General features: G+C 30.5%; 1 long non-coding RNA gene across 2 annotated transcripts in view; it reads right to left on the bottom strand.

Moving 5' to 3' along the window:
• Positions 1–26,533, bottom strand: part of LOC147910904 (uncharacterized) — a 30,229-nt gene extending 3,696 nt beyond the window's left edge. The window contains exons 1-3 of one of the 2 annotated variants that reach the window (XR_015547545.1): positions 24,801–26,533; positions 17,503–20,656; positions 2,126–7,888 (exon numbers count right to left, since the gene is read on the bottom strand). This is a non-coding gene — a long non-coding RNA (uncharacterized LOC147910904). Of the gene's footprint in view, positions 1–1,708; positions 7,889–17,502; positions 20,657–24,800 lie in introns of those variants that run through there. The other variant, XR_015547544.1, reaches the window with a different exon arrangement.
• Between the last annotated feature and the right edge of the window lie 367 nt (positions 26,534–26,900).

The following is a 26,900-nucleotide window of genomic DNA, read 5'->3' as shown; positions in this document are numbered from 1 at the left end:
GACACTAAGTTAAGTTTTAATCCTTCGTCTATAATCGTATTTTTATTCTTTCCGTCTTCAATTTGAATTTTTTGCTCAGCCCTATTCTAGACTACCAAAAAATGTGAAATATTTTAAGATTATTTTTCAATATTTTTTCCCTTATTAATAATTGATATTTTAGGAGGGCAAAATCTAAACTACACTCTTCTTTATTACGGAGAAATTTTATTTGAACAAAATAATCAGTATAAAAAAAAATTCAGATTATAAAAGAAAGATTAAAATCAATTCTTCATTCCTAACTGTGTTAGCACGCTTCTATCAAATTTTTTCTGAAATGTCCCTTGGGAAAATTTACTTTTAACGAAATTAAAGTTTATAAAAATAATTAGAGTTTACTTAAAAAATTTTAAGGTAATTTAAAATATGTAAAAGGTTAAGCCAAAATAATCTTAATTTTTTTAAGTTTCTTAAGGACTTTAATATAATCGGCACAGAACGTTAGTTTGTTTCAGTTGTTCTTTAGTAAGTTTTAAAGTTACTTTAAAAAACAGTTTAATGTTTAAATTTACCTTATCTAAAAGATTTACTTTAGAATTATCTTAAAATTTACTGTAAAGAAAATCTAAAAGCCTTTTAGGTTTTCTCTAGTAAATTTTAAGTATTCTAAAGTAAATTTTTTTAAGTTTTCTTAAGTAAATGTTTCCAAAGGATGTATTTTGTATATTAATTTAAAGAAATCAAAATCTAATCGCAAAATCTATAACCATCGGAACAGATAATCATTTATATTTGCCGACATTACCAATTTGCCAAAATTTTTCATTATATGGACCATGATATACATACGTACAAAATCATCTTAGTATCAGGATACTGATTATTTTTGTAGAACAGAGATATAAAAAATATAAAATATCTATTAATTTTAATGATACAGAAATTTTCATTTTTCACATTTTCGTTCTAAAAAAAAAGTAACATGATTAATATAAATATATTGTTAATAATCCTTACTTAAAGATATTTATTTAAAAAAAATTATTTAAAAACATATTTAAAAAAATAATAAATAAAAATTAAGAGAGGCGACAAAATCTTTTTTTTCACAAAGGCATTTTAAATATCAACGGCGACCTTAATTGATACACGCTTGTCATATCAAATGTATATTGCACTGAAAGAAATCACAATTATTATCATTTAATTATTATATAATTTATAGTTATTTTTTATACCAACTATATATTATTTTAATAAAATTATAAACATAATTATTACTAGCATTATACTAGTAATAATTATAAAAGTAAATCTTCCACACTCATAATTATTTTACTATAATTTAATTATAATTTACAATTTGTATCATCAATTATTAATGCTTTCTAGTAACAGACGACACCATAAATATAATAACACAGTGCTTTTCAACTATGACACAAGTTGACACAATCGTACGCAGCTAAAATACTGTGTTTGACTATGTCGTCACTTTATACCCCTTCACGAAAAAAAAAAAAAAATCTTTACATTTCATTTATTTTTCCATTTATTTTTCTAGGAGTGATACTATAGGAGTGATAAGAAGTTTCAAAATTATATTCGAATATATTTGGACATAGATGTACGAGATCTTTTTGTTTCACTCTGATAGTAAAATAAAAACGTTAAGCAACGTTTCAACTACAAGTCGACACTGCGTATTACTGTGTTTCGAAAATACTTATTTTATTTTTTTTACAAAACTATAAAGATAATTATTATCACTAATATTATAACAATAACAACTTTAAAAATAGTGTTCCTAATCATAATTATTTTATCATGCATTTTACCATAATTTAATTATATAATTTATAATTATTTTCACTGCCAATTATATATTTTTTAAATAAAACTATAAATGTAATTATTATTACTAATATTATAACAGTAATAACTATAAAAATATTACTATTTTTCTAGCTTCTAACCATAATTATTTTATCATGCAGTTGCAATTACAAATAGCAAACACACTTTTCTCTCACAGTGCGCTGTGTTTCTACCCTGATTAAGATTATTCCAAAAAAGTTGAGATTGCGAATATCTTTTCTACCCACTGAATTTCTCGGAATTTTTTTCAGACGCTTTCACTCACCGATGATTAGAGAAGTGGCGCTACTTCTTTCGTTCTGCAAGAGTTGTTTGAAAATATCGTCCAGAATGATTATGTATCATTACATTAACATCGAATATTACATTTTATTCAAGTTGAAATTATCGCTTTCGCGATAAGAATCACAGTACGCGCGACTTTTCATTTATAGCATTCTAACTGTCACTAACTGGCACTTCTAACTGCCAAGGGAGACATTCGCTTGGAAATATATATACAGGCTGATTCATTCGATATTTATACTTCAAAACTTGTAGGTATAATTTTTTTTTTTTTTTAGAGATGCAATACAAATATTAGATAACTATATCTATATCAGGAAGGCCTTATTTAGTGAAATTCTGTACAAATGTTACAAAGTCTTGTTGAATAATCCGAATCTTAAATTCTTAAAGCGTAAACAATGTGGTCCGATGAAAGCGATAAGTGATTAAATATTATGTTTTTGCTACAACGCCAGAATATTACGTTTAGATTTAATCTACATCGTCCAAATATTGTGATTTTTTTGTCGATTGATAACTCACTCGTTCGAATACGCAACGTCATAATATTATCAGCAATTGCGATGTTACGCGAATAACAAGGTCAGTCAGATAACGCGATGCTGCTATTGGTATACCCGACTTTCGATTGGACGCATCGATGTGAAAGTTTTGCAATTCAAAAATTTCTTGCATGAAGAAGAAAGCTGTTTGATATTTGTGACTATAAAATAATTATAGTTAGAAATTTTTATAACTGTTATTATTATGATATTAATAATAACAACTTTATACTATATTTATAATTCTATTAATCATGAAAAAATTGTGCTATAAATCATGACATAAATCATTTCATATTTTAATATAAATATTTGTATGTAGTGAACGCAGTCGCAATTATCACAAGTAAAACTTTTTTATATATTTGCTTAACATTGATACGGTAATTTTATCTAAAAAATGTTTGAAAAAAATAAAAGAGTCCTTTTTAACGATGTAATTGTTGAATGCATAGGTCTGATAATTATATATATTATATATATATATGTATAGTATAGGTGAAGCGATTATATTTGCGTGGTTAAAACGACTATAAATACGTAATTGGCAAAATGACTATAAATGACAGTCGATTATAGTTAATTATTTTCTCAGTGTGTGTATGTGTCTATAAATACAAAATAAAATAGTTATAAGGTGTGGAAAGGGAATGACTCATGTTGTGATACCAAGTAAAAAATACATATCGCTCATTTGTTACAACAATGATATAACAGTTTCTCAGAAAATGAATTCCAATGTGTTGAGTCATTAAAATTTTGTAATATTAATTTTAAAATACAATTAGGTATAACAATGTAAGTAAAACTAATTATAAAGCTGATTATAAATAAAAGTATGTTTTTTAGAATAGGTATATTTCGTTTTCTCTTCCCGTCCTTGTCTGCAAGCATATAACTAAAAAATGAGTTATTTGAACTAATTTTTTAATTATATCGTTCTTGTAACAAATGTAGCAACAAAATAAATAATATATCAAGATAATTACATTTTCGATCTGTTATATTCGAGGTCTTTAAGAATGATCCTTAACAATGATCTCATCGATACACCTACATTGGTATTGTCGTTTACATGATAAATGTACAAACAGTTACGTTTCTCGCAATTGCGAGTACTCTTTCATGCACACAGAATACGTGCAATTCGGAGTAATTGATCTTTATTTTCTTTTTTTCAAACATATCATGGCATTGTTTTCTGACCCCGGCGAGGAAGCGACTTATTACGTATGCAAGTGTTTCATTATGCTGCACGGCGTTTCGTTTAGCCCAGCAGGTAGATAAACGATAAACATGCAAGTGCGCACAAACCTTGCACATGGCAGAACGTTCTATTCTGGATGCAGACAGAAGAGAAATCAATTTCGGCGATACACGTAGCACTTACATTATTTTTATCTCCAGCTAATCATTTCACGCGCGCCGGACTGAACTGGTATTCGTCAGTTTTTTTCTTCTCGTCGTATTACGAGAGCGAACTTTTCAAATCAAGGTAACAAAGAAAACGACGGCGGAAGTGATTGAAGGTCGTCGCGTCTATTCGCCGGAACGTCACGCTGAAGGGGATGCGATAGACATCCGTACGAGAGCATGCTCTACTCTCGGGAATACAAATTCGATTATCATTTCCCAGGGCCACGGACTATTGTTTGCAAACTACGAATGTGACGCGAACGAAACGATCCTTGTAAACCTAAACGTCCTAGGCCTTGAACTTAGTGAAATTTATGACGCCTCGATCTTCTATGACGAAGTCACGTTTTATTAAAGCGACATCAAGCATCGGCCACGCTCACCCGAGTCTTTAACCTTTGCCGTCGCGAGTTAAATTGTTCATTGGATTTTATCTTGGTGCATGTTTATATCTGCTCTGCGTTACGAAAGACTGTACGCAACATTTTACACTATTATTATATATATTTGTTTATAAAACATTCCTGCACTCTTCTTCCGTTTCTAAATCACGAATATGTGTGTTCTTATCTAATTCGTGCCAGAAAAAAATTAGATAGGATAAAATACAATAATATTTTCTATGATAAAAACAGACGCTTTCGAGTATGAGCAAGTTAATCTTCTCTCGTATATCTCCTTTAGATTAGTGCTGGCTGTCATGTATTCGTTGTTTATTTTATGTAAACACGCATACAGTGAATGCAAGTAATAATCGCACACAGATTTTTTTTATCAATAAAAACTTATTTGTAGAAAATAAAAATTAATTAGTAGTTTATTAACAATAAATACGTTCCGTTCTAAAACAAAAGAACCTTGTAAAAATAACTGTCGTAATTTGAAATTATAAATTTCTCGATTTCAATATCACATTATTAATATCGAAAAATTGCATTATTTGAAATAAATTGTTGTTTATTATTAAGATAATATATTTTAATTGTACATTTATTTAGATAAGATTATTTTTAAAAATATACAATCTACTTTTATTTATTCTTTATTAAATTGCAAATTAATGTTTACTTTCTAAAAATAAAGTTTCCTAAAAATATATCTAAAAAGATACGAATACTTTTTGCACTCACTGTATAATTTTGTAGTGTCTAAATGTAACGAGATATACGTAAAAAATTTACCGAAAATGGGTCGATGTTTTCGGATAAGAATCGCGATCGGTTGAGATTGATTCAATAGAGATTCGTAGGAATCGTGCATTCGTAACACGAAACGGAGATAAACGGTCGCAGACGCAATTCTTGATTGATCTTATCTTATCATTGTTTGTCCAATGGAAAATATTTGTGTTTTGAGCGCAAACGTGAACCAAAACGTGAACCGAGCAATGCAAACACATCGAAACGGTTATGTAATAATGGGGGTAATTTAAATCTGTACAATACTATATTATTACGATATCTAATCTCTTCGCGATATTTGCTGACAGTACACTTAAAAAAGTCTACTATTAATAAATTACTAAAGCTTTAGTAAAATAATTTTAGGTAAATGTTTGTTTAATATAGTCAAAATCAATTATATACAAACACTAATTTTACCTTTTAAATATTTAAATATTAATATCTTACTTTTATAATTATTACCAAACAATTTATTACTTTATTATGTTCGGAAATATTTATTAAATATTGCACCAATATTAAATAAAATATCCCATTTGATACAATAATCCAATTAATAAAACAGCAAGTCAATTGAAAAGTGATTTAACGATTATTTTGGAATCATTTTAACATCATTTTGATTGGTATGTCCGATGAATACACCTAAAATATTCGAATAAATGAATAAAAAATGAATGAAAATACTCATTCGAATACATTTCTTTTTTATTCATTAAAAAACAAATAAATATTTTTTCATTCCATTTGAAAATAAATATTTTTTTAATATAATTACACAAATATTTTCATTTCGTATTCACTTTTTTACTCTGTATTATCTGCACATAGCTTGCAAGCCTACAAGAGAAAATAGAAATCTATAAAAGCAATGGCTACGAGCTATTAGTCCGCGATTTATACGATGGGCATCCTTGTTTTATAGATTAAACAAAGACATTTTTATTGAGAATAAATAATATATCTCGGAATTTAATGTCCGTAGATCACAATGAACGTCGCGCCAAAGATATCCTATAAAATATTTATAACATTACTGTCGTATAACCGGAATTATATCGAAAGATATATGGCGTTCTATCAAATAGATTTATAAATAAAAAATGTATATCTTTCTAAAATATTTTTCAAAATTTCCTTTATAAAATCTGAATATTACAATGACAAAAATAAATAAAATTCATTTTTTTTACTTAAGTCATCAAAGTACTGGTTATAATTAAGAGATAACGATTGCTTATTGGAGCTTTTTTTTCAGTTTATATTTTGAATGAATATGAATAATTCGTAAAATATTCATAGTTTTTTGTGAATAAATATTTTTTGAAAACTCAATTTCGATGTTACTTGAGTACACTGAAAAAAGAATTTAGTAATAGTTACCAAATGTTGAGTGAAATAATTTCAATTGAACATTCGGTTGATATAACCAAAAATAATTTTACTTTTCTAAACATTTAATAAGTATTGCCAAACACAATCAACGTTTGGTAACACTTACTAAATGTTTAGAAAAAAATAAAATTACTTTTGATTATGATAACCGAATATAATTTGATTGAATTACTTCACTCAACATTTTTTTTGTAGCTATTACCAGACTCTTTTTTTCAGCGTAGCTATCAGATTTTTTTTAGTGCACAGAGAAAATATATGAAAAACGCGCTATATATTATAGAATAACAAGTTTCAATGGTCTTTCTATTATAAATTTTTACATTCCGTTTCGACGTTCTTTTTAACTCCTTCGTGCTTCCGCCGCGTCTCGACAAAGTCCAGAGGGTCCATAGTAATCGCCGCTGTCTCGATAGGTGGCTCGTCTGCGAGAGAAAAGGAAAAAAAGGAGCGCGAGCGCAACGAACGACAAAGTGCGCCGTAAAAAGGGAAAGGAGATGGCTGGCTGCGGCGCGTTGTCGCGGCGCAATAAAGTCAAGGTTTTCCGTGTGGCGTAACGCGCGCGCGAGCGAACGCGGTGCGATGTACCTTTGCGCGCAGGTTGATTGCACCCTGAGAATTCCCCTGGGATGCACACAAAACACACACACACACACACACACACACGCATATATAACACGCCGCGCGCGCACGCTACGGATTATTTACACGCCCGATTACGACGTTACCTTTGACCTAAAGTCCCGCGCGCTTTTTCCTCCGCTCGCTCGAGTCAACAGGAATAACTGCGTAGCCGTTTTTTAAATAACGACAAAAATAATAGCCATTCGATCTCTCGTATTCTCGGAGATTAATTCCCTCGGTGACGTTAATAGCGTTTCTGTGAGTCTCGTTCTAAAGAGAAGTCGGCGTGCTGTGACCTTTATCTCTTCCGGAATAATTGAATAACAGATACGTCTTCGATATGTGAGAAATTACGGCAATTAAGGTTTAGGAAAGTGTTTAATATAAATTAAATGATAAATTAAATTAATATAAATTCTTAAAAATGCAATCAGACAAATATAGTCGATGTACAAATATCTGCATGGGATCGATAGGTTGTCTCTTGGAAACGACTATATTTCGGGATTCGCTGAGCAAGAACAGCAGTTTCGGGTCAATCAAGTTCATCGCCTCTTTTTCATAAATCCTTCGGTTCAACTAAAACGATAATAATTAAAATTATAATAAGATTATCGAATATTAAAATATACATATGTGTGTGTGTGTGTGTGTGTGTGTGTGTGTGTGTGTGTGTGTGTGTTTATCTAATAATGGCATTCCATTTATTATTGTTTAAAATAATTCTATTAATCCTTACTTCCTTCATTTATATATTTGATGGATAAATAAAGTTTAAATATCTATCTTAACCAAACAATTCATTATCATAATTATTCATCGTGTAGAAAGCAAAACAAAAATCATCATGACTTCAAAATGACATCAAGGTGACACCGTAATGATATTATTAAGTCACATCTTGATTAGTTACAATTCATTTTAACGTTATTTTGACGTTATCGTGACTTGTTCTGTTTGGGATGATAAGAACACAAAAAGTCTGTTATTTGTAATTAAACTTACACTCATACTTAAGAATGTATTACACATATTTTTGAAATAATGAAAAAGTTGTGATAAAATTACAGATTATTCTAGATCACGTTTAAAAGTAATACAATAAAGAAACAATTCTTTTGCAAGTTTTTACCAAATTAAAGCAATTTTAGACACTATTTTATAGTCCATTGGTATGTCTTTCTTGTATTTTAAAATCATGTTTAATGATATTACTAGAAATACTTCTTTTCTTTTCTTTCTGCACCTTTCTATACATAATTACCTCACTACTGCCATAGCGTTAAATTTAATGATGCCTTTAATTATTTTGCGTATAAAAATATTAAGGTAAAGACAAAAAAACTGATAGTTTATATACTTAATATTTCATATCAATATGTGCCAATTAAAATAAAGTATAAAATATCTTATAATTTTATATAAATCAGTTTTTTGTATAAGTACTTTAAGTAGATAGATATTCAAAATATTTATGTAAAGTTACATTGTGATGCAGTGATTAGTTGTTCTCTAAATAAACAAAATACTTATTCTTTTTAAAAATCCTTGCAACGAATTTCTGAATCGCCATGAATCTTGGAATAAATCATTTTAAATACTTAAAGTATACAAAAAATTAAAATTTTTGCCATTATTTCTCTCTCTCTCTCTCTCTCTCTCTCTCTCTCTCTCTCTCTTCAAATTTAATTTACAATAAAATACTAAAACTAGTAATAAGTAAATAAACAATAAAGAAGTATTATTCAATAACAATAGAATGTTTCAAACATAATTTTCATATATATACCAAATTTATTAAAAATATAAATATTAAATATATTTGTAAAAATGAGTGCAATACATCCTTAAAAGAAAATAGATATATATTTGAAGTTTGGCGAGAAAAAAGAGAGCGAAAAAGAAAGTTTTAGTGCAATTCAGTGCACGATAAAAACCTAAAATTATAATCGTGCACATGTAATACTCAATTAATCGATCAAATAATGTTTCAATGCACATGGTGGCTGCGGAAATATATTGTATACAGCAAACGGTTATTTATTTCAGTCTGATTATTAACACGCGTGCAAACTTATTCGTTAAGCCACAAACCTATTGTAAGTACTCAAGCGTAAAGAGCTTCTTAATAAGCGAGCTACGCCATGCGGGAATGCGTAATCCTTTCTCCTTGGACGATTTTGCTTTCGTGAGTCATTCATTTTGCTGTTCGCTCCTTACTACGGAGAAAGACCACTCGGGAGCAGGAGGAGGGAAAATAAAAAAAAAGAAAAGGAGAAGTATTGTGTCAGTAAAGGTTTCAAAAGCCGGTTTTTACCGGCGACAAGTTATCAGTGCGATAACTATCTAATAAAATTTCATAATTTTTAAAAAAATAATCTATGTACAGCAATTTACGCGAATGCATACACCGAGAGAAAAATATTTGATATTTGTAACCGTAATAATTGCATGGTAGCTAGCATTATAATTTATAGTCGTTTTCAGTTCTAACTTTTGGTATACAGAAAGATTTGGTATACAGAAAATAATTTTGTTGGACTATCAAAATAATTATGTAGATCGCTCAAACTTGTTGCTAGAATATCAAAACTTTTTGCAGTATTGCTCATCACGTTAGAGATTCTTATGTAATTATTTTAACGAATCTAACAAAATTATTTTCAAATCCGCAGTTAGTTGTAAATTTTTAGATACTTCAGCAGTTCTTTTCGTGTATGTATAATAAAATCGCACCGAAGAAAAATTTGTTCCACTAACTAAACACATTGAACAATTTGTTAAGCAGACTACGATTGAATTCGATTAAATAAAATTTGTAGAATAAACCAAATCTGCAAACAACTAAATGTGTATTTAATTAGTTGAACAAATTTTTTTTTCCATGTACAAATATAATTATATTATTACTAACATTATAGCACAATAATAATTATAAAAATAAAGTTCCTAACCGTAATTACTTTTATATAATTATAATCATAAATACCAAACACCTTTCACAAGTATACTAGAGGAATAAAATAGTGCTTCGAAAGGCATTTACCCACACATCCACATCACTTATTGTATATATTGATATCTACCCGTATTCCTTGCATAATGCAATACGTATAATTTCCATCGGTAGCAAATAGAAGGTCGCAATAGAATTTGATAATACTCGACTGATCTGCTCGTGAACGACGACCAACAATTTATCAGCGTTTGACACACGACTCTGTAAACCACCTCGTGCTCTATTAATTAATTATCTATGTTACGAGACCGTTATTTATGGTTGGTACACCGCCGACATCGCCCACTTCTATAATACTTATCTAAACGTTATTATAGTCCGGACTAATTCTACTATCGAAACAATCGCACATAAAAATAAATGTTCTCTCTCTCTCTCTCTCTCTCTCTCGATGCGTGTCTTGTTAAAAATTTATTTGCGCGCCGACCACGATATTTAAATCAGCAGAAAGATAAAAGTATGTTTTGCTTTATCGTTGATAAATATCGATTCGATAGAAGCCGAAAGTCGTTGGCCACGGTGTGTGATTTTACGATGTGCAAGATAAAATACCATTTGCAACGTGTCTACGGAGTATTTCTCGTCCGCATTATGTCACGATTAAGTCTGTGATTCTTATTTGTCGCGCGTTATTTCAATCCTGATGCGTAGGATCGGAAGGTCATCAAGTTCATAAAACTTAGAAGGGGAACCACGGTCGAAAGAGGAAATAAGAAAAAGTTATAATATTCTGATTTTATATCCTTCAGAATATAAAATAAAGAAAAAAATATATGTTTCGTTAGGCAAGAGTTAAATCCATTCGCACACTTGAGACTATTAAACGCGATTGTCCATGGCAGATAAATCGATCTCGTATCGATAATAGAGGAACAATCATCCGTCAGAGCAAACATTGTTATCTGCGAAGTTAATTTTGTGCCGCGTTATCGAGGTATTTATTATTGACGACGGTGTTCGATGGCGAAATGTGATAGCTCTTTAAAAACGAACGATCTGGCTTTTCGCTTTCGATCGAACGATCCTTATCGATATCGCGTGACTGTTTGCGTTTTGCGCGGATCGGATCCGATCGATCCCTTCGAAAGATACAACGCATGTGTGGAACGTGAGGAATATGATTCATCTCTAAACGTTGCGTTACCCAGATTGCGCGAATAATTGAGCCACATGCGCAAGTGTGGCGACCACGGTTGCCATTTGCTACCTTCAAACTAGTACATGTTTCGCCGGAAGTCGAGTATCAAAAAAAGAGGAAAAATAGAGGAAGTAAACTACACAATAGTCGCTGCTTCCCCCCCCCCCCTCAAAAAAAGGTCATCAGATTAAACCTATCAAAGTTGCAAGATATTTCTTTTCAAAATTAGAAATTCCAATTAATTACCACATTTTCTTATGTCATTTGATTGTACCCGCACCGCCAATAAAACCGTGCATTGTAAAAAAAATGTGTAAAATTACATAAATAATACGTGTAAAAATTACAAAATTTATAGTAATCGGAAACTTCGGTTTAAAAAAGCTGAAGAAGGTAACTGTGTGGCAACGCCAGAAGAATAAATACTGACCTCCGTAAGGCATGAATAATTACCTCGTTAAGTAAAAATCACAACAACAATGTCTAACAATATGTCGAAATGTATGAGCGAGAAGACCCGGCATGTTTGCCGGCCGGCGCGACGCGGCGTGTCGATTCGGCCTCGTCGATTCTCTCGCCACTCGCTTACGTAACTTCGTCGCTATAACCGTCATACCGCGATCGTTCTCCTTTAAGCTCGTCGGGAACACGCGCGTTTCGTTCCATCGTGTGCAAAACATACTCAGCCCGCCCGAAATTTTTTAGATTACCTTCGCTCGCGTATATATACACGATAATCGTTTCCTTTATGAAGAATGCGCCACGAAAATATTTTCTTTGTGACACACAAGAATGCAATAACATCTACGTAGCTCGAAAATTTAAAACGAAAAAGTTTGTTTTATTTTTATTTTTATCTTTGGCACGAAAAAATCTAGTTGAAAGCGAAATCGCACGGTTAAAAATTTTTTGGTTTCTGTATCGAATCTGTATCTCGAAGTTTTAACTAAAATGTCTGGAAGTGAATGTTTCCAATTTGTGAAAATATATATCGAACAATATATAGAATCTTCCTTTGAAAATGATATTACATTAATTTAGTTGCTTGCATTAAACCAGATTAACGCATAAAAGCTGTTACATGAAATTAGCAAAGTTAAATATAAAAGTATATAAATATTTAAACGATTAAATATCCAATAATGATATTGTCGTGATTATTTAATAGAGTATATATTCCAGGCAAATGTTTCGAAATACTTTTTAAAAATTAATGATATTTTTGTACTCAAATATCCATAACAATGTGTTTTTTTAAATAATAATTCTTCAAATTAAATAACAGTTATTGGATTTAAAAAGTTACTCTAGTCTGATAAAACAATATTTTAATAAATTTAACTGTTTTTTAAATGTGTTTTTGCATGAAATTCGTTTCTTTCTAATTTGGCTATTATATCACAATTTTGAAAAAAGTGATAAAAAAAAACGATGATTTTTAAAGTTTTCATTGTAACGCCGGCAACAAATTTTTTTCTTTCAAATCTTGTCGATGCTATGCGAAATTATCAACTTTTATCTGTAAAATGTGTTTTGTTTTATTTCTGAAATATAGCAATTTGAAAATAACCGTATTTTGTTAATTTATAACTATAAAATGTTTTTTTTTATTTATGATCCAAAGTACGAAAACATTTATTTTCCATATAATGTAGTATTAAAATAGAATGAATTTTTCCATATATTATATATGGAAAAAAAGCTATTTTCAAATTGCTCTATCTCGAAAAAAAAAATCATAGCAAAACGGAACAAAATGCATTTTAAATGTTAATATTTTCCTATAATATTAACAAAATTTAGAAAAAAATTGCTGCCGATGCTACAACATCATAAAAATTCTTAAAATTATCGTTTCATTACTTCTTTGACGCCATTTTTCCACAAAAATATAACGTAACCAAATTAAGAAAACGAATTAGAGTTTAGTAAGCAAAAAATACAGCATTTAAAAATACAGATAAAATGATTAAATACAATCTATTATAGTACATTAATATAATTTTTCAAAATTCAATTATTAGATCTAAAGAATTATTATTAAGAAAAAAACATTATTATGGACATTCGAATAAGTAATTGTCAATCAAAAATGTCAATTTTTAAAAAGTTTTGGCCTGGAGCGTACACGTATTATTTCATTGTCAAACTTGATCGAATTATGCTGCTGAATTTAGATACTTGATTATGCGGAGTAGTCTTTTCAACATATATTAATTCAGTGTAGTGACCGAGTTCCCGAGTTCATCATTAGACGAATGAATTGCGTTTCAGGTTGAATTAATTTTTGTCTACGAACTTAATCGTCGCACTTACGTACGTAATCGTCATAATACTGGTGAGTCATAAGGACAGCGCGATAACAGCGCCTCCTCATTAAAATGAATAAGATTCCTCTTGAACTGTCGTGCGTATATCACAAACGATTACTGACCGGACGAGTAGTCATCGGAGCAATTAGCGCGACTTTTTAACGTCGATTATGCGTCGCTAACAGGACGCATCGTGTTTATTGTCCGCACGCTCGAATTTATGCGCTCGATTCTTGGCGCACGTCGACACATAACCACGTGCGATTACCTTTATCACGGTAAATATTATTTATTAACGTGTATCAAGAACGATGAATAACTACGGGATAAGCGCCAGATAAAAACCTGATAATTTGCCTTATGAAATAACGGGTATTCGTTTCGTGATACTCCGCAAAATCGCTGCGTAGTTCGCGGAGAGACCACGTTGATTACGAATTAATTAAAGCGTCAACATCTCGTTTGCTTTTACGCGTCGCAAGAATCGCAAAATGCGACGGTCGTAACGAAAAGAATATTCTCATCGCGGGAAGAAGAATGCGCGAAAAAAACAAGACCGTGCAATGTGGACAATCGAACAGAGGACTTATAACCGGGCAACAGAATCAAGGTTTCTGGTTACTCGTCATTATTATCTCGGATTGTGATGTCAGAAGTGAGAAAACACAATAAAAATTCTGACAAAATACAGAAATTTAGAAATATTTTTCAATAAAACAATATTTGCAAAAAAAAAATCCACAGAATAGATTTATAAATTGCACCGAAAGCTATCTTTTTATTTTGAGAAGGAATTAAATCATATTTATTTTTATAAATATATTGTTAATTTGACGGTTATCATAATTGTAAATGTACATTGCAGGCCAAAAGTTTGAAAATACTTCTTAAAAATTTACACTTTGAGATTACTTATTTAAATATTTTTAACAATGTGGTTGTTTTAACAATAACTCTTCATATTAGATTCAATAAGTTACTGGATCCACACACACAAAAAATTATTGGTAAAAAATATATTAAGGCTGCGTTCAGCAGAGAAAGCAACTTTGCAGCTGTTGTAAAATTCTTCAATACGATTCTTATCTTTATAATTTATTATGGATTTAAATATTGGGTCATTTAAAAAGTATTCGCGGTTTTTTCATTCAAAAATTGAACAAAAAATCGCGGATACTTTTTAAATGACCTAATATATAAATTAAAATCATATTGAAAAGTTTTACAATAAAGCTGCAAAGCTGCTTTCTTTGCTGAATGTAATATCATATTGTTATGAATGGTTAGGTAAGTAATTCTAAAAATATCAATTTTAAAAAGTCCAAATTTTAGGCCTAAAGTATGTTCACAGTTATGACAACTGTAAAATTAGATTCAATAACTATTACTGGATCTAAAGAATTATTATTATGAATATTTGAGTAAATAATTTCAAAAAACATTAATTATTAAAAACTTTATCATTTAATTTATGTTTCCAAACATTTGGTCTGCAGTGTAGCTTACATTTCGTATTCATCAATTATACATAATTCATTTCCAAATACGTAATCATTAATTAATTAAATAAAAGGAAAATTTTCGATGTATTTTACAAGTCGATTCTATCGATTGCAAGTGTTGTTTTATTGAGATATATTTTAATACATTTTACAAGAATTTTTAATATATATTTTCTTGCTTCATATCGCAATCCGAGATAGTATAGGTATAGTGATGAGTAAACAACAGTCTTAAATGCAAAATTTTTATTCACGTGTATTCTTTTGAAATGTCCGGCGGCAAAAAAGAAAGTCACGTGAGCATGTGCTGGCATAGGAAGACGCAAGTAGGTAGATTCAGTCCAGGCGATTCTGGTTCAGGCACGTTCGAGTGACTCGTGCCACGTGCAGAAACCGGTTTGGCACGATTATTAGGGACGATCGAGAGCACGAGAGTTGTGATGGTAAGGTCTTTCGAATTTTTGATGCGCGAGCGCAAGAAATCCGAAAGGGATTTCTTTTCGCGGAACTGAAAAGAAGCGGACGGCCAAGAACGACTCTTATGTCTATTTCAGCCAATATTTTAAATGACCCAACGTAGATTAATTTTACAAGAAAACCCATGGAAATGTTCCCCACCGATATTGATAAATTTTGAATATGTTATTTTCTAGAGAAAAATAAGGGGCAAGGTAATTTCTTATAAAATACGCCCAATCATACTTTTTTTTAGGGAGTATATCTCTTTGAAGAAAGAGATATCAGTGAATATCATCGAAACTGTAAGAAATATGGAAAAAAAATGTTCTAAATAAAAATTGAATGGCTAGAAAAATACTTTATAATAATTAAAAAATTTAAGATAAAAAAATTTTTATTTATAAAAAATAAAAATTAAAATAACTTTCTAAAAATTATAATTATTAAGCACTCTTGAAACTAATTTTTGTTTTAAACATTTTTTTCTATCTCTTACAATTCAATGATATTCGCTTCGAAAGACAATACCTAATCGATTTTCTTTAAATAGATGTTATTCCCCCTGAAAGTGCGATTGAGGCTTTATAAAAAAAATTCCTTACTTTTGTTTAGAAAACAACATATTTAAAGCTCAAAATCAGAGGAGGACACTTCCTTTCTTGTTAGTTTAACTTTTTATGTTTTTCTAGTTCTAAGAAAATTAGAAAAGGATAAAAAGTAAGTTAAATCGAAATTAAAGTTAATCTATATTGGTAGAAATGAACATTAAACCTTAGAAAGGAAATGTTATCTGTGTAGGAAAGTAGGGTCAATAGATTGGTCAGTGGCTTTTTCGAAGATCACTGTACGTACAGTGAGTACATGTACTTTCGCAATCGTGACGTAGACATGACACTCTTCCCGATTGGAACACCGAAGTGTCGACGGTCCTTCAATTGTATTATTAGTCATCTAAATCTAAAGTCTAAAGCTAACGATCTTACGTCTATTTCTGCCATCGACCATATTTAAGATTTCTTTACTTACTTGATTTAAAAGCATTTTATCGATTGAATTATCGCACAATGATCACACAATTAAAGAAAATTTTTTACATATAATATATTTATATATTTTTATTATATTTATATTTTAATATATTTATTATTTTTTATATGTTTTTATTTTAAAAATATATAAATATATTATCGATTTTTATTTAATTGTAAAGTATCAAAGAAAACAATAATGAGATATTTGAAAATTGGAAATAATGTTAAGATGTAACACGAGCAATTATCATTTTTAAAAACCATGTAAGAAATGTAGAATTATTTACCTATTTATCTATTAATTAATTAATTCATATATTTATTTTATAACTCTTATATGAGTGCATTATTATAACTGATGTGTGCCATTAATTAACGCATTAAAATTGGACGAAGGTATAGTGATTTTACAGGAGCTTCTTGTTAAGAAATCGATCTTTATTTCTAAATAATTGTTACACTGAGAGAAATGTTTGGTACGTACAATCAGTGATTATTCTAACCAAATTTTGATTAAAACAACACATTTTTTAATGAAAAAATAAGAAAGTTTTTATCAGTCACATATCAATAAAGAAATGATTATATGTACCAAAACATTTTTCTCAATATACATTATCACATGAAGATTGCACGATGTAGACGAAAATGTCAACAATGTTTCAATCGATCGCGACTCGAGGAAGGTTGCAATAAAAATTAATTAGCAAAGAGAAAGAATGTATAATTTACCAAACAAAGATGGATTCCTCTTTCGATGTAGACGAGTCCCCCAATGCTCCGAATTTCCTCCAAGAAGAACTTGTCAATTATCGCCAGTTGTCCTGGCGTCGATCGTTCTCGACGAGCATAGCGATTATGTAATCTTATTCGCGAACGCGCGATCGGTGGGTATTTTTTGCGATCTTCAGCCAGTCAGTCGTAAATAGTCGTGAGACGGAACGAGAGAGTCCGCGTCATTTCTCTTCTCTCTCTCGACCTTGAAACGGACGCCGAAGACATCAGCGAGACCGGAGATTAAAGCTATGTGATGATTATATTATATTTTTATACCCTCTCTGTCGTCCTCTTTCTTCTCCCCCCCCCCCTTTCTCTTTCTTTCTTTACTTTCTTTTTTTTCTATGGGACAAATTAATTAATCGGCTGATATTTTTCTCGAGATAAACGATACAACTTGACGCAAATGCTAATCTCGTACATTGCGGCAGCAATGCACGATATATTTCGACGGCGCTTTAACGGCGCTGATAGTATATTATTTTCGTTTCTGTTCTTAAATAATACGCATACGCTTCTCGAGAGATTACAGAGATGCGCGATTTACAAAATTATGCATCGTGAAAATGTGTGATTTTTCTTAAAAATCGTAGTGAATGTAATATATAGCATCACGATTTTTATCATGATTATAATTTTGAATTGTGCGTAATTTTATATTATAAATGCAATTTTGAAGCGTGTTATTTTTATATAATAAACACGATATTTTGAATTACATGTATTTTAAATTTTATGTTAAAATAATCAAAATGTGTAATAAAATTCTCAAAAAATGCTTTAAAAAAAGATAAACAGCATATACTCAATTATATAAAAATTATTTATCGAACTCTTACTTCTTTAACGTTAAAAAATGTATATCTATATAGAATAATATACAGTAAGGGCAAAAGTATTCGTACAAGAAAATTTTTTTATAAAAAAAATTTTATTTGTAAAAAATAAACATTAATTAGCAATTTTATACAATAAATACATTTTATTCTAATATAACTAAACAAGCTTCGCATGTATTCCTAATTTTAGAAGCTAAATTTCTCGAATTCTGTACGAATACTTTTTGAGCATCCAAACAACAGAATTTTTAATTTTTCCTTATTTTTCAGATGATGTACTTTCTATACTATATAATTAATACACATTTTTTTGATATATATATATATATATATATATATATATAATTTTAAGAAACATATATAGTCTATTATATTTTTTATGAATAAACTGTTCATTACCCAGAAATGATCGTCAATTAAACGTCAAATCGACGTCAAATTGGTATTGAAATCATTGTATTGATATCGATTCGATATCAGTTCGATGACTCACTTCTCGCTGGATAATATTTATTTTTTAAAAATAAAATTTTTTTAAAAAATATTTTCTCTGTACAAATATTTTTTGTACTCATTGTATATAACATAAAGAATATGTAAAATATCATATTAATAATAGAATAATTAGGAACATGATTAAAATTTATTTGGCATAGGAAACGAAAGATATACATTTATTGCCAAAAATATTAGTTGAGCTCACAGACTTGTATATAGAAGTCTATAGGTTAAACTGCATGCTGCTCTTAAACGCGTACACTTTTCTGTCATCACTTTTTTGCCTTTGCTAACAACTCGTTTGAATGTTAATAATTAGAAACAAGTGTGCCTCATGCATTTAAATCATTTGAGATAAAAATAATTTTCATTTTATCATTGTATACAGTGAGTGCAAAAAATATTTGTACAGGGAGATATCTTAAAAAAAAAACTGTTGTGTTAAAAAACATATTAATTAGCAATGTATTAACAAAGAATGAAATAAACTGTATATTTCTCAAAATTATCTAAGAAGTATAATAATTAAAATATAATATCTTAAAAATAAGTGAAAATGAAAAATAGTATTATATATTTGAACGTTCAAAAAATATTTATACCAGAGAAATTTAATTTCTGATTAGATCGTAAGATCGGAAACACATAAAGTGCTTTTGTTTATATTAGGACAAAATGTCATATAACATTGTTAATTGATGTTTATATCCTACAAATAAAGCTTTTTTATTAAAATTTCTTTTGTATGAATATTTTTTTGCATTCACTATAAATACTTCATTACAAGTGCGATTAAATGATAAAAAATCTAATCGCATATCGTACTGCAATACAAAAAGAATCGGTGCTAACAATATATCGCAAAATCGTACATCTCCTTGATAGTTGGATATTAAAGACAGAACATAAATAATCCATGCATAAGTAAAATTGGTCGATAAAAATAAGAGAAATAGAACGCGAAGATGGCCAACCTCTATCTCTTTTTATTCAATCAATTACAGTACGTCAGAAAGTAAAAAAGATTGGTCATCTATACGCTTCCCCTCTCTCTTATTATTTATTGACTATAAACAATAAGATTGGAAACAAGACCGTTAATGTTAAATACATTACTTAAAATACGAAGCGCCACTATGGTCTGAATGTTAAGATGTTGAACTATTATACATATTCATATCAATGAATTAATTTCAGAAATGATAATTGCATGCCGATATAGTTTTATCGGACTTTCAACGCAATCAATCTGAAATATTAATAATCCCCCCAAACTTAAAAAACTGTAATAAATTTTGTTGACTATATTTGATACACCATTCATTCTTACATTTGAGAGTGTCTTAAATATAGTCTTAAGATGTCATAAGCCAATAATTAGGGTTGTATTAGTATCTTAAGACGTTACTTAAGACAGTTTTAAAATAAGAACGGTCTATGAATATCGCCCTTAGATACGAATGGCGCAGTCCATGCTCTATGTCTTGATTGAATACCCACTATATATGTGCACACCGTTGCGTTGGCACCATCGCGTGTTTACACGAGGAAGTGCGCGTCGAGCTCCAAAACGATAAACAAAGTTCGGCAAACTGGCAATAACAACTAGTAGTGTTACTCCAACCGCCCTCATGTCAGTTTCATTGTCTAACGTAGGGTTACGTAACGGTGACGCCATCCCCGGGCTCTTTGGGCGCCGCGCTTTGGGAGGCGCGTTTTGCGAATTCGACGCAGTTCGGGGTCACATTCGTCCCTACCTCTGGTGTTCGTTTCTATAATAAAGCCATGCGCGTCCGCTCATCGATCAAGAGATTACTTTTCATCGTCGAAATTATATTATCAAATAACGTTTTAATGGAATGTTAAAATGTTTAAATTTAAATTTGAGCAAAAAAAAATGAGGAAAGAAATTTGAGAGCGAAATGTCGCTTGTGTCAAAAGAGATCTAGATCGCAGATGGAAGGTTAAAATTCTAAATTATAAATTATAAAATTTCTTCTCCCTTTTAAAGATTAGTAATTTTGCCGCCGCGTGGGCGAATACGCGTGGTTGTGACGTACTGTCGATGTATTGTTGAACTTGAGAAAACGTTTCCGGACCGGACGAATCGAACAGACAGACGGAACGATTCCACAGGAAAACGAATATATATAATCCTTCATCTGCAACTAGAGTTTTTTTTAGCACAAGCGGAAAGATTGTAAATCATATTTAGAGATGAAAATGACCAAATTTTACGATAAATTACTCGGTAATTTACGGTAAATTAGTCAATAATTTATGGAGGCTGGTAAAATGGTAATTTAAAAAAATTATAAAAATAAAGTAATTTGATTTAAGAGTATTTAAATTAAGTTAAAAAAGTTGAAAAACAACTTTATTTAATATATATCGATAGAATAATTAAGAAACCATATAGATACGTAGTCACTAGAAAAACTTCAAATAAATTTTTTATTAAAATTTTTAAAACAAAAAGTGTGACAAGTACAGTAGTCTTTAAAAGTTAAGAAGTTAATTATATTTTTCATATTTTCTAAACTTACCCTACGTAGTAAGTAGTAAGCAAAACTTTAAATAAATTTTTTAATTTTGAAAATAAAAAGTGTGACAGATACATAATCTTATATTACATTTTTCATACCTTATAAACTTATTATAATATTTTTATTTGCTTGCTATTTTATTTTTTAGCAACTGTCATATTTTTACTAGAAACAAAAATAATATAATCACATAATCATATAATCAAACAAAAATATATTAATTATATTTATATTAATTGATTTAGTGAGCTTTGTTCCGATTAAATTATACCCTACTGAAAAAGATTACGTAATTTGAAAAATCACAAGATATTAAAAATAATTTTATCTATCATATGACTTTAATTTTATAGTTATTAAATTTTAAATTTTAAATAAATTAAATAATTAATTAATTAAATAATAGAAATAGAAGAAAAAAATATATATCATCTAATTTTAAAATTTTATACATAAGAACGAAAATACATTCTATTTGTGCATAAAATTATAACAAACAAATTTTATCAAAATTACCATAAATTACAATAAATTACCATTTTACCGCAATTTTACCGTAAGTAACTGTAAGATTGAATTTTACGGTATTTTTGCATCTCTAATCATATTAATCACATAAAAGATATACTATTAGGTGTTGGAATTAATTCGTAGCGTTTTACAAGTGATGGGAAGTACTTTCATTAATGTATTTTTTAATGCTCATGTGAAATAAATAACATTCTTTCATTAAAAAACGCTACGAATTAATTCCAACACCTAATATATACAATATGCAAAATATTTGTAAAATATAATTTTTAAAGCAACTGATGACTAGATGCGATCTATTTGACATTATAAATGTTTCGAATTTGATTGACCAATCGGAAGAAAAGAATTTTACTAACTGACTAAACAAAAAACGCTTCGAACCATTTATAGTAACAAGTGGATCGTAGTCTATGTGTCTTTACACCAATTGATTCATCTCATTGTTCTGTGCATAAAAGTATTAATTAAGATACAGTTATCAAAAAATAAATAGGTTAGCAGATAAAGGTGTTTTCTAGTTAGTTCGATTTAAGTCAAAGTAGCAACTTTCAAATAGTGCTGTCGCAAAATCTATCCATTTTTTATTGGTTTACCTAAGAAAATTTTTAATTAGCATTGCATAATTTACAAAATCACAGTTTCATACTTCGGTTCAATTTGACTGAAGTCACGTTTTCTATATTTATGTGGAGTCTTCTCATTTTCAAATTCCTTCCACATATCAGACTAGGCATTATAGGATTGAATTTTTATATGAATTTGAAAAATTAAAATAGAGTTCACTAAGCTTGATAATGGTTTTTTTCTTCTGATTGATTAAATTTCAACTCCAATTCTAGGTTGTATAGTCTGATATCGGCTTTATAATCAGCGGGGCGCGCCATGTTGGTCTCTCTTCTATTATAAAAGAAAGCAGCGGATTTTCAGGACGACGTAGATTAACGAAGATCATAAACATGACAACAGTAGAAAAGGAGCAGAGAGAGAGAGAGAGAGAGAGAGAGAGAGAGAGAGAGAGAGAGAGAGAGAGAAGAGGGGAAATGAAAAGAAAGAAAGGCTTCTGAGTTATTGAATCATTAATGTCGATTGCATAACAATACACGCTGTTCGTTGGTTAAATTGGCGTGATGCCGATCCTGCTTTACTGGTAACAAGTCGCCGTGATCGCAACGTATCATGCGTATACACGCGTAGACACGAGATAGACACTTGTGCAAAGAAGAAAAAAAGAGAATAGAACAGGACATGGAAAGAATGAGCGAGTTGAAGCCAGTAAAGAGACTAGGCATGTTTGCCGAGTAAATGAGCATGATTGGTTCTAACTTATGGATCCAATCATATTTAATTATTGCTCGGCGAGCTGCTATGTTGACTTAATCGTATCCACTGATTTTGTTCTTGAAGGTACTTAAAAATGTAAATAAATACAAATCTAAAAATAATTATGTATATTAGATCATCAAAATACATGAAACTCAAACATGATGAGTAAAAGATTTGGACTTTTTAGCGACTAGCTTGAGCTACAATAATTATTTTGATAGTCCAATAAAATTATTTTTAGATCTGTTTTTATATTTGTTTTTAAATATCATACTTCAATAAAAAACTGTCCTTTCTATGAACCCAATTGTTATTTATGTACTCTACTATGACCTCCCTTCGGTAACTCTTAATGATAGTGTCAGTGTCATTATCGTTACGACATGCAGGTTTTATAAACGATAAGAAAAACTGCACAATGACAATATAAGAACATCGTTAAGACTATAAGTTTTTCATTTTCTGATTAATTATGGTTAGGCTTAACCTGATGATAATATAAAAATTGTATTTTTCTAGTTATCGACAATCACTAAACTGATTTTGTAGTAACTTTCAAAATTATCACTAGAAAACTATTGGTTTAATGATTAATCGTAGCTGAAAGAACACAATTTTTACATCATCAAGCAATAAGTTAATCTGAACTACAATTAAATTTAATCAGATAATGGAATGGGCTTAAAAATTAGGGGTTTATGTATCTTCAAGTGTTAAAGCATGATACATAATTAAATTATAGCATTATTATAAATAATCAGATATGTGACAGAAGTATTTTTTAAGTGAGAAACAAATAAGTAATTAAAAGAATAATATTCGGATACATTTGTGCAGTTCTCCAATTATGATATAAAAAGACCAAGTCTAACATTACGCATAATGACAGCTATAATGAGGCAAGTTTCTAATAGCGGCCTTATATTAACTTATAAAATGCCAATTCTGATTGGTCACAAATGTCATTACTTCGCGAATGACTGTACATCCTTGAAATTGGTTCACCTGGTCTTCTTATATCATGGTTCTAACTAGAGTTGTACAGAGAGAGGGAAGGAAGGAGATAGGGAGGGAAGGAAGAAGGAAAGGAGAGGGGGAGAGGAAGGGGGAGAGTGCGACGCGGCGAGAGGCTAGTTTCGAATTCTCGGCAAACTTCACGCCGGTGCCGGTGTCTGCTCGATGTAAACACAAAGTCCTCAAGTCTACGCAACCGTAATTAATATACAAATTTTATATATATATATATATATTAGGTGTTGGAATTAATTCGTAGCGTTTTTTAATGAAAGAATGTTATTTATTTCACATGAGCATTAAAAAATACATTAATGAAAGTACTTCCCATCACTTGTAAAACGCTACGAATTAATTCCAACACCTAATATATATATATATATATATATAGAGAGAGAGAGAGAGCGCCGGAAGATCAATGTATATATACATTATTCCGTATTCATGACATTTATGCGCGCGCCGCTCCGGCATGCTCCGCACTCGACTATCTTCTCACCTCCTCCCCGAATCACTCGTTCATTTCTAATACGCGTCCCTCGCCGTTCCGAATGATCTCGACTTGCCGAGGCTGCGCGATACGCGTCGGCCTGTGGCGTACGTGACCGGAGAACGGCCTGCGCGCGCATCCCAACGCCGAAAACAAGCGGTGGAACATGAGCCAGCGTCGCTCGGCGTCCTTGTCTTAACAATTTCGGCCACGTGAGGGACAAGGGCTAACGTAAACACGCCGAATGGGCCGACTGTCCTCCTCACGAAGGAGAGAAGAGTCGAACGCCTTGCTCACTTTTTTTTTTCTTTTTTTTCTTTTCAGGAGTTGGACGCGCGCAGGGGTTACGGCGTAGAAAACTCTGGCGCTCCCGTATTATTACGCGCAAAATGGCGAAGCCGGCGAGTTGGAGCGAGCGAAGCGACGCCAGCGATTCTCACTCGTGCGCATCTTCGTGTTGTCAATGCCGAGACAATTCACGCGCGCGCGCGCGCGCGCGCAGTTTCGAAGCTTCGCGAAGCGGAGGTATAGCTAGATATCGTATTCCGGTAGCTGTCGCGTCGTTTCGCGTCGGACAGATACGAGTATGATTTACGTAGCATATTGGAACTCGTGTGGTAAAAGTAAAATCAATGCACGAGAGCAAACATCGGTTTCCCAGGACGGATTTCCTAGGAATGATTTCCTAAAAACGTTCAGAGAATATTCTTAGAATATCTCTCAAATAAAGGGTGTTGTATGGGTAGGTTCCTTCTCTCCTTCCCCCCCCCTCCCTCCTCACTGCGTGACACCTGCTGCGTGAATCCCATTCCAAAGCAAAAATACAAGTCCCGATAAGTTGAAATGTTAAGGATTCGGCTATGTAATATCAGTCTCAAAAAATCAACTATAAAAAAAAACAGAAATAATTTGATCTATAATGACTTCATGCAGCGAAATGATTATATTTTGCTGCAACTTCAGGTAAATAACTTTTAAACGAATAAACGGATTCAAACGTATTGTATTTCTACACGAATGTTTATTGAAGTTTTATTAATTTGATTCTCATGAATTCTCATAATGCTACGAACTTATCAAGCAAGTAACTACTACAAAACGCGATTTTGTATAAAAAAAAAATTGAGGTTAACCAAAAATTAAATAACTTTTGAATTATTAAGAGTATTGGTTAAAATTTTATACAGATACTCGGGTATAATAATGGAACAATCTATGAATTTTTTTATTTTTAGTATAATATTTTGTGACGCTATATATTTTTAAAATAAAATTCTACAGATCATTCCAGCAATATTACATTGATATTGCAAACGTCACACTAATTTCTATGCTGTGTCGTAATTAAATGAAAAGTGACTTAAGCCTGATTGCACGTTACTTGGCTTTAAGTAAGACTTAAACATCTGTCTTTATCTTTCTTTCTAAATAAATAAAGACAGATGTATATTTAAGTCTCTTAGTCCCAGTTGCGCCAATGTTACTTTGACTTTAAGCAAGGCTTAAAACTCTGTCTCTGTTTCTCTTTCGCTTTAAAATGAGACAGAGAGTTTTAAGCCTCGCTTAAAGTCACGATGATGTTAATCATAGATTGGACCTTCATAATTATTTTAGAGCTATTTTGATGTCATCTTGAGATAATGATGACTCGTGTTTTGCTTATTGATATTCAGTACAGTACATAATTAATAATAAAATAATGAATAGAAAATAACAATATCAATTTTTTAAAGTTCAAAATTGCTAAGCAATATAATGAGAGGTCAGAAACGAGCTAATAATTAGGTTAATGAGAAAATCTAGTTTACTAAACATGAAAATCAAAGAAAGATAGGATTAAAACTAGTTTTTCAACAATAATAAGTCAATGTAAAACTGTAATCATCCTAGTTATCGCGCGATTAGCGATTGACGATTACTTTTGCACCAATCAGAGCAAAACAGTTGCTCCGAACGTCTTTCGATTAAACTCAGTCTTTCTAAATCGAATTAATAAATTACAATAGAGAATAAATTAAGAAAACAGAAAACTGAGACACATAAATACCGTAATAAATAAACATTGGAAGGGCACAGAAATAAAATATAAATACCTAATCGTATTCCAAG

This window comes from Acromyrmex echinatior, chromosome 1, assembly GCF_024713525.1.
Source record: "Acromyrmex echinatior isolate Ae372 chromosome 1, ASM2471352v2, whole genome shotgun sequence".
In the NCBI taxonomy this organism is placed as follows: domain Eukaryota; kingdom Metazoa; phylum Arthropoda; class Insecta; order Hymenoptera; family Formicidae; genus Acromyrmex; species Acromyrmex echinatior.
Note: the sequence above shows the minus strand (reverse complement) of the source record. Positions and strands in the feature narration are given on the sequence as shown.